The following is a 10,127-nucleotide window of genomic DNA, read 5'->3' on the forward strand; positions in this document are numbered from 1 at the left end:
GAGAGAGAGAGAGAGTTCACTCAGACAGCGGAAAACAGGGAGAGCGTAGCCGGAGTATACAGAGACCAGGAGAGAGAGAGAGAGAGTTCACTCAGACAGCGGGAAACAGCGAGAGCGGAGCCGGAGTATAAAGAGACCGGGAGAGGGAGAGAGAGAGAGTTCAGTCAGACAGCAGGAAACAGCGAGAGCGGAGCCGGAGTATAAAGAGACCGTGAGAGGGAGAGAGAGAGAGAGAGAGAGAGAGAGTTCACTCAGACAGCGGAAAACAGCGAGAGCGCAGCCGTAGTATAAAGAGACCGGGAGAGGGAGAGAGAGAGAGAGAGTTCACTAAGACAGCAGGAAACAGCGAGAGCGGAGCCGGAGTATAAAGAGACCAGGAGAGAGAGAGAGAGAGAGAGAGAGAGAGAGAGAGTTCACTCAGACAGCGGGAAACAGCGAGAGCGGAGCCGGAGTATAAAGAGACCAGGAGAGAGAGAGAGAGAGAGAGAGAGAGAGAGAGAGTTCACTCAGACAGCGGGAAACAGCGAGAGCGGAGCCGGAGTATAAAGAGACCAGGAGAGAGAGAGAGAGAGAGAGAGTTCACTAAGACAGCAGGAAACAGCGAGATCGGAGCCGGAGTATAAAGAGACCAGGAGAGAGAGAGAGAGAGAGAGAGAGTTCACTAAGACAGCAGGAAACAGCGAGAGCGGAGCCGGAGTATAAAGAGACCAGGAGAGAGAGAGAGAGAGAGAGAGAGAGAGAGTTCACTCAGACAGCGGAAAACAGGGAGAGCGTAGCCGGAGTATAAAGGGACCGGGAGAGAGAGACAGAGAATTCACTCAATGAGTGGAAAACAGTGAGAGTGGAGCCGGAGTATACAGAGACCAGGAGAGAGAGAGAGAGAGTTCACTCAGACAGCGGGAAACAGCGAGAGCGGAGCCGGAGTATAAAGGGACCGGGAGAGAGAGACAGAGAATTCACTCAATGAGTGGAAAACAGTGAGAGTGGAGCCGGTGTAGAAAGAGACCGGGAGGGAGGGAGAGAGTTCACTCAGTGAGCGGGAAACAGCGAGAGCGGAGCCGGATTGTAAAGAGACCGGGAGAGAGGGAGAGAGAGAGAGAGTTCACTCAGTGAACGGAGAACAGTGAGAGCGGAGCCGGAGTAGAAAGAGACCAGGAGAGAGCGAGAGAGAGAGTTCACTCAGTGAGCGGAAAACAGTGAGAGTGGACCCGGAGTATAAAGGGACCGGGAGAGAGAGAGTTCACTCAGTGAGCGGGAAACAGTGGGAGCGGAGCCAGATTATAAAGAGACCGGGAGAGAGAGAGAGTTCACTCAGCGAGCGGGAAACAGGGAGAGCAGAGCTGGATTATAACGTGACTGGGAGAGAGATTGAGAGTTCACTCAGTGAGAAGGAAACAGGGAGAGCGGAGCCGGACTAGAAAGAGACCGGAAGAGAGAGAGAGAGAGCGGGAGAGAGAGAGAGAGAGAGAGAGAGAGTTCACTCAGTGAGCGGAAAACAGTGAGATTGGAGCCGGAGTATAAAGAGACCAGGAGAGAGAGAGAGATAGTTTAATTAGTGAGCGGGAAACAGGAGAGCGGAGCTGGAGTATAAAGAGACCGGGGGAGACAGAGAGAGAGTTCAGTCAGTGAGCGGGAAACAGGAGAGCGGAGCTGGAGTATAAAGAGACCAGGAGAGAGAGAAAGTTCACTCAGTGAGCTGGAAACAGTGAGAGCGGAGCTGGCGTATTAAGAGACCGGGAGAAAGAGAGAGCGAGTTCTCTCGGACAGCGGCAAACAGCGAGAGCGGATTCGGAGTATAAAGACACCAGGAGAGAGAGAGAGAGTTCACTCAGTCAGCGGCAAACAGGGAGATCGGAGCCGGAGTATAAAGAGACCGGGAGAGAGAGAGAGTGTTCTCTCAGTGAGCGGAAAAGAGTGAGTGTGGAGCCGGAGTATAAAGAGACCGGGAGAGAGAGAGAGTGTTCTCTCAGTGAGCGGAAAACAGTGAGAGTGGAGCCGGAGTATAAAGAGACCGAGAGAGAGAGAGAGAGTTCACTGAGTGAGCGGAAAAGAGTGAGGGTGCAGCCTGAGATTCCAGTACTTAATCACGCCCAGGTATCAATTATTCCATATATTAACCGTCTGAAACCCTCGATTAGATTCCAGTCTGTAATCACTCCCGGGTATCCGTTATTCTAAAAATAAACCATCGGAACCCCTCGATTAGATTCCACTCTGTAATCACTCCCGGGTATCCATTATTCTATATATAAACCATCGGAACCCCTCGATTAGATTCCAGTCTGTAATCACTCCCGGGTATCCATTATTCTATATATTAACCATCTGAACCCCTCAATTAGATTCCAGTCTGTAATCACTCCCGGGTATCCATTATTCTATATATAAACCATCTGAACCCCTCGATTAGATTCCAGTCTGTAATCACTCCCGGGTATCCATTATTCTATATATAAACCATCTGAACCCCTCGATTAGATTCCAGTCTGTAATCACTCCCGGGTATCCATTATTCTAAACAAACCATCTGAACCCCTCGATTAGATTCCAGTCTGTAATCACTCCCGGGTATCCATTATTCTATATATAAACCATCTGAACCCCTCAATTAGATTCCAGTCTGTCATCACTCCCGGGTATCCATTATTCTGTATATTAACCATCTGAACCCCTCGATTAGATTCCAGTCTGCAATCACTCCCGGGTATCCATTATTCTATATATTAACCATCTGAACCCCTCGATTAGATTCCAGTCTGTAATCACTCCCGGGTATCCATTATTCTATATATTAACCATCTGAACCCCTCAATTCGATTCCAGTCTGTAACCACTCCCGGTTATCCATTATTTTATATATAAACCATCTGAACCCCTCGATTAGATTCCAGTCTGTAATCACTCCCGACTATCCATTATTCTATATATAAACCATCTGAACCCCTCGATTAGATTCCAGTCTGTAATCACTCCCGGGTATCCATTATTCTATATATAAACCATCTGAACCCCTCGATTAGATTCCAGTCTGTAATCACTCCCGGGTATCCATTATTCTATATATAAACCATCTGAACCCCTCGATTAGATTCCAGTCTGTAATCACTCCCGAATATCCATTATTCTATATATTAACCATCTGAACCCCTCGATTAGATTCCAGTCTGTAATCACTCCCGGGTATCCATTATTCTATAGATAAACCATCTGAACCCTCGATTAGATTCCAGTCTGCAATCACTCCCAGGTATCCATTATTCTATGTATAAAACATCAGAAACCCTCGATTAGATTCCAGTCTGTAATCACTCCCGAATATCCATTATTCTATATCTAAACCATCTGAACCCTCGATTAGATTCCAGTCTGTAATCACTCCTAGGTATCCATTATTCTGTATATAAACCATCTGAACCCTCGATTAGATTCCAGTCTGTAACCGCTCCCGGGTATCCATTATTCTATATATAAACCATTTGAACCCCTCGATTACATTCCAGTTTGTAATCACTCCGAGGTATCCATTATTCTATATATAAACCATCTGAACCGTCGATTAGATTCCAGTCTGTAATCACTCCCGGGTATCCATTATTCTATATATAAAACATCGGATCCCCTCGATTAGATTCCAGTCTCTAATCACTCCTGGCTATTCATTATTCTATATATTAACCATCTGATCCCCTCGATTAGATTCCAGTCTGTAACCAATCCCGGGTATCCATTATTCTATATATAAACCATCTGAACCCCTCGATTAGATTCCAGTCTGTAATCACTCCCGGGTTTCCATTATTCTTTATATAAACCTTCTGAACCCCTCGATTAGATTCCAGTCTGTAATCACTCCCGGGTATCCATTACTCTATAAATAAACCCTCTGAACCCCTCGATTAGATTCCAGTCTGTCATCTCTCCCGGGTATCCATTATTCTATATATAAACCACCTGAACCCCTCGATTAGATTCCAGTCTGTAATCACTCCCGGGTATCCATTATTCTATATATTAACCATCTGAACCCCTCGATTAGATTCCAGTCTGTAATCACTCCCGGGTATCCATTATTCTATATATAAACCATCTGAACCCCTCGATTAGATTCCAGTCTGCAATCACTCCCGGGTATCCATTATTCTATATATAAACCATCTGAACCCCTCGATTAGATTCCAGTCTGTAATCACTCCTGGCTATTCATTATTCTATATATTAACCATCTGAAGCCCTCGATTAGATTCCAGTCTGTAATCACTCCCGGGTATCCATTATTCTATAGATAAACCATCTGAACCCTCGATTCGATTCCAGTCTGCAATCACTCCCAGGTATCCATTATTCTATGTATAAAACATCTGAAACCCTCGATTAGATTCCAGTCTGTAATCACTCCCGACTATCCATTATTCTATATCCAAACCATCCGAACACCTCGATTAGATTCCAGTTTGCAATCACTCCCGGGTATCCATTATTCTATATATAAACCATCTGAACTCCTCGATTAGATTCCAGTCTGTAATCACTCCTGGGTATCCATTATTCTATATATAAACCATCTGAACTCCTCGATTAGATTCCAGTCTGTAATCACTCCCAGGTATCCAGTATTCTATATATAAACCATCTGAACCCCTCGATTAGATTCCAGTCTGTAATCGCTCCCGGGTATCCATTATTCTGTATATAAACAATCTGAACCCCTCGATTAGATTCCAGTCTGTAATCACTCCCGGGTATCCATTATTCAATATATAAACCATCTGAACCCCTCGATTAGATTCCAGTCTGTGATCACTCCCGGGTATCCATTATTCTATATATAAACCATCTGAACCCCTCGATTAGATTCCAGTCTGTAATCACTCCCAGGTATCCATTATTCTATGTATAAAACATCTGAACCCCTCGATTAGATTCCAGTCTGTAATCACTCCCGGGTATCCATTATTCTATATATAAAGCATCTGAACCCCTCGATTAGATTCCAGTCTGTAATCGCTCCCGGGTATCCGTTATTCTGTATATAAACCATCTGAACCCCTCGTTTAGACTCCAGTCTGTAATCACCCCCGGGTATCCATTATTCTGTATATAAATCATCTGAACCCTCGATTAGATTCCAGTCTGTAATCTCTCCCGGGTATCCATTATTCTATATATAAACCATCTTAACCCCTCGATTAGATTCCAGTCTGTAATCTCTCCCGAGTATCCATTATTCTGTATATAAACCATCTGAACTCCTCGATTAGATTCCAGTCTGTAATCACTCCCGGGTATCCATTATTCTGTATATAAACCATCTGAACCCTCGATTAGATTCCAGTCTGTAATCTCTCCCGGGTATCCATTATTCTATATATAAATCATCTTAACCCCTCGATTAGATTCCAGTCTGTAATCTCTCCCGGGTATCCATTATTCTATATATAAATCATCTTAACCCCTCGATTAGATTCCAGTCAGTAATCACTCCCGGGTATCCATTGTTCTGCATATAAACCATCTGAACTCCTCGATTAGATTCCAGTCTGTAATCACTCCCGGGTATCCATTATTCTATGTATAAAACATCTGAACCCCTCGATTAGATTCCAGTCTGTAATCACTCCCGGGTATCTATTATTCTATATATAAACCATCTGAACACCTCGATTAGATTCCAGTTTGCAATCACTCCCGGATATCCATTACTCGAGATATAAACCATCTGAACTCCTCGATTAGATTCCAGTCTGTAATCACTCCCGGGTATCCATTATTCTATATATAAACCATCTGAACCCCTCGATTAGATTCCAGTCTGTAATCACTCCCGGGTATCCATTATTCTATGTATAAACCATCTGAACCCCTCGATTAGATTCCAGTCTGTAATCACTCCCGGGTTTCCATTATTCTATATATTAACCATCTGAACCCCTCGATTAGATTCCAGTCTGTAATCACTCCCTGGTATCCATTATTCTATATATTCACCATCTGAACCCTCGATTAGATTCCAGTCTGTAATCACTCCCGGGTATCCATTATTCTATATATTCACCATCTGAACCCTCGATTAGATTCCAGTCTGTAATCACTCCCGACTATCCATTATTCTATATATAAACCATCTGAACCCCTCGATTAGATTCCAGTCTGTAATCACTCCCGACTATCCAATATTCTATATATAAACCATCTGAACCCCTCGATTAGATTCCAGTCTGTAATCACTCCCGGGTATCCATTATTCTATATATTCACCATCTGAACCCTCGATTAGATTCCAGTCTGTAATCACTCCCGACTATCCATTATTCTATATATAAACCATCTGAACCCTCGATTAGATTCCAGTCTGTAATCACTCCCGACTATCCATTATTCTATATATAAACCATCTGAACCCCTCGATTAGATTCCAGTCTGTAATCACTCCCGACTATCCATTATTCTATATATAAACCATCTGAACCCCTCGATTAGATTCCAGTCTGTAATCACTCCCGACTATCCATTATTCTATAAATAAACCCTCTGAACCCCTCGATTAGATTCCAGTCTATAATCACTCCCGGGTATCCATTATTCTATATATTCACCATCTGAACCCTCGATTAGATTCCAGTCTGTAATCACTCCCGACTATCCATTATTCTATATATAAACCATCTGAACCCCTCGATTAGATTCCAGTCTGTAATCACTCCCGACTATCCATTATTCTATATATAAACCATCTGAACCCCTCGATTAGATTCCAGTCTGTAATCACTCCCAGGTATCCATTATTCTATATATAAACCATCTGAACCCCTCGATTAGATTCCAGTCTGTAATCACTCCCAGGTATCCAGTATTCTATATATAAACCATCTGAACCCCTCGATTAGATTCCAGTCTGTAATCACCCCCGGGGATCCATTATTCTATATATAAACCATCTGAACCCCTCGATTAGATTCCAGTCTGTAATCACTCCCGGGGATCCATTATTCTATATATAAACCATCTGAACCCTCGATTAGATTCCAGTCTGTAATCACTCCCGGGTATCCATTATTCTATATATAAACCATTTGAACCCCTCGATTACATTCCAGTTTGTAATCACTCCGAGGTATCCATTATTCTATATATAAACCATCTGAACCCTCGATTAGATTCCAGTCTGTAATCACTCTCGGGTATCCATTATTCTATATATAAACCATCTGAACCCTCGATTAGATTCCAGTCTGTAATCACTCCCGGGTATCCATTATTCTATCTAATAACCATCTGAACCCCTCGATTAGATTCCAGTCTCTAATCACTCCTGGCTATTCATTATTCTATATATTAACCATCTGATCCCCTCGATTAGATTCCAGTCTGTAATCACTCCCACGTATCCAATATTCTATATATAAAACATCGGATCCCCTCGATTAGATTCCAGTCTGTAACCAATCCCGGGTATCCATTATTCTATATATAAACCATCTGAACCCCTCGATTAGATTCCAGTCTGTAATCACTCCCGGGTTTCCATTATTCTTTATATAAACCTTCTGAACCCCTCGATTAGATTCCAGTCTGTAATCACTCCCTGGTATCCATTACTCTATAAATAAACCCTCTGAACCCCTCGATTAGATTCCAGTCTGTCATCTCTCCCGGGTATCCATTATTCTATATATAAACCATCTGAACTCCTCGATTAGATTCCAGTCTGTAATCACTCCCGGGTATCCATTATTCAATATATAAACCATCTGAACACCTCGATTAGATTCCAGTCTGTAATCACTCCCGGGTATCCATTATTCTATATATTAACCATCTGAACCCCTCGATTAGATTCCAGTCTGTAATCACTCCCGGGTATCCATTATTCTATATATAAACCATCTGAACCCCTCGATTAGATTCCAGTCTGCAATCACTCCCGGGTATCCATTATTCTATATATAAACCATCTGAACCCCTCGATTAGATTCCAGTCTGTAATCACTCCTGGCTATTCATTATTCTATATATTAACCATCTGAAGCCCTCGATTAGATTCCAGTCTGTAATCACTCCCGGGTATCCATTATTCTATAGATAAACCATCTGAACCCTCGATTCGATTCCAGTCTGCAATCACTCCCAGGTATCCATTATTCTATGTATAAAACATCTGAAACCCTCGATTAGATTCCAGTCTGTAATCACTCCCGACTATCCATTATTCTATATCTAAACCATCCGAACACCTCGATTAGATTCCAGTTTGCAATCACTCCCGGGTATCCATTATTCTATATATAAACCATCTGAACTCCTCGATTAGATTCCAGTCTGTAATCACTCCCAGGTATCCATTATTCTATATATAAACCATCTGAACCCCTCGATTAGATTCCAGTCTGTAATCACTCCCAGGTATCCAGTATTCTATATATAAACCATATGAACCCCTCGCTTAGATTCCAGTCTGTAATCGCTCCCGGGTATCCATTATTCTGTATATAAACAATCTGAACCCCTCGATTAGATTCCAGTCTGTAATCACTCCCGGGTATCCATTATTCAATATATAAACCATCTGAACCCCTCGATTAGATTCCAGTCTGTGATCACTCCCGGGTATCCATTATTCAATATATAAACCATCCGAACTCCTCGATTAGATTCCAGTCTGTAATCACTCCCAGGTATCCATTATTCTATGTATAAAACATCTGAACCCCTCGATTAGATTCCAGTCTGTAATCACTCCCGGGTATCCATTATTCTATATATAAAGCATCTGAACCCCTCGATTAGATTCCAGTCTGTAATCGCTCCCGGGTATCCATTATTCTGTATATAAACCATCTGAACCCCTCGTTTAGATTCCAGTCTGTAATCACTCCCGGGTATCCATTATTCTATATATAAAGCATCTGAACCCCTCGATTAGATTCCAGTCTGTAATCGCTCCCGGGTATCCATTATTCTGTATATAAACCATCTGAACCCCTCGATTAGATTCCAGTCTGTAATCACTCCCGGGTATCCATTATTCTATATATAAATCATCTTAACCCCTCGATTAGATTCCAGTCTGTAATCACTCCCGGGTATCCATTGTTCTGTATATAAATCATCTTAACCCCTCGATTACATTCCAGTCTGTAATCACTCCCGGGTATCCATTGTTCTGTATATAAACCATCTGAACTCCTCGATTAGATTCCAGTCTGCAATCACTCCCGGGTATCCATTGTTCTGTATATAAACCATCTTAACCCCTCGATTACATTGCAGTCTGTAATCACTCCCGGGTATCTATTATTCTATATATGAACCATCTGAACACCTCGATTAGATTCCAGTTTGCAATCACTCCCGGGTATCCATTACTCGAGATATAAACCATCTGAACTCCTCGATTAGATTCCAGTCTGTAATCACTCCCGGGTATCCATTATTCTATGTATAAACCATCTGAACCCCTCGATCAGTTTCCAATCTGTAATCACTCCCGGGTATCCATTATTCTATGTATAAAACATCTGAACCCCTCGATTAGATTCCAGTCTGTAATCACTCCCGGGTATCCATTATTCTATGTATAAACCATCTGAACCCCTCGATTAGATTCCAGTCTGTAATCACTACCGGGTTTCCATTATTCTATATATTAACCATCTGAACCCCTCGATTAGATTCCAGTCTGTAATCACTCCCTGGTATCCATTATTCTATATATTCACCATCTGAACCCTCGATTAGATTCCAGTCTGTAATCACTCCCGGGTATCCATTATTCTATATATTCACCATCTGAACCCTCGATTAGATTCCAGTCTGTAATCACTCCCGACTATCCATTATTCTATATATAAACCATCTGAACCCCTCGATTAGATTCCAGTCTGTAATCACTCCCGACTATCCATTATTCTATATATAAACCATCTGAACCCCTCGATTAGATTCCAGTCTGTAATCACTCCCGGGTATCCATTATTCTATATATTCACCATCTGAACCCCTCGATTAGATTCCAGTCTGTAATCACTCCCGACTATCCATTATTCTATATATAAACCATCTGAACCCTCGATTAGATTCCAGTCTGTAATCACTCCCGACTATCCATTATTCTATATATAAACCATCTG

Source organism: Heterodontus francisci, chromosome 3, assembly GCF_036365525.1.
Source record: "Heterodontus francisci isolate sHetFra1 chromosome 3, sHetFra1.hap1, whole genome shotgun sequence".
In the NCBI taxonomy this organism is placed as follows: Eukaryota; Metazoa; Chordata; class Chondrichthyes; order Heterodontiformes; family Heterodontidae; genus Heterodontus; species Heterodontus francisci.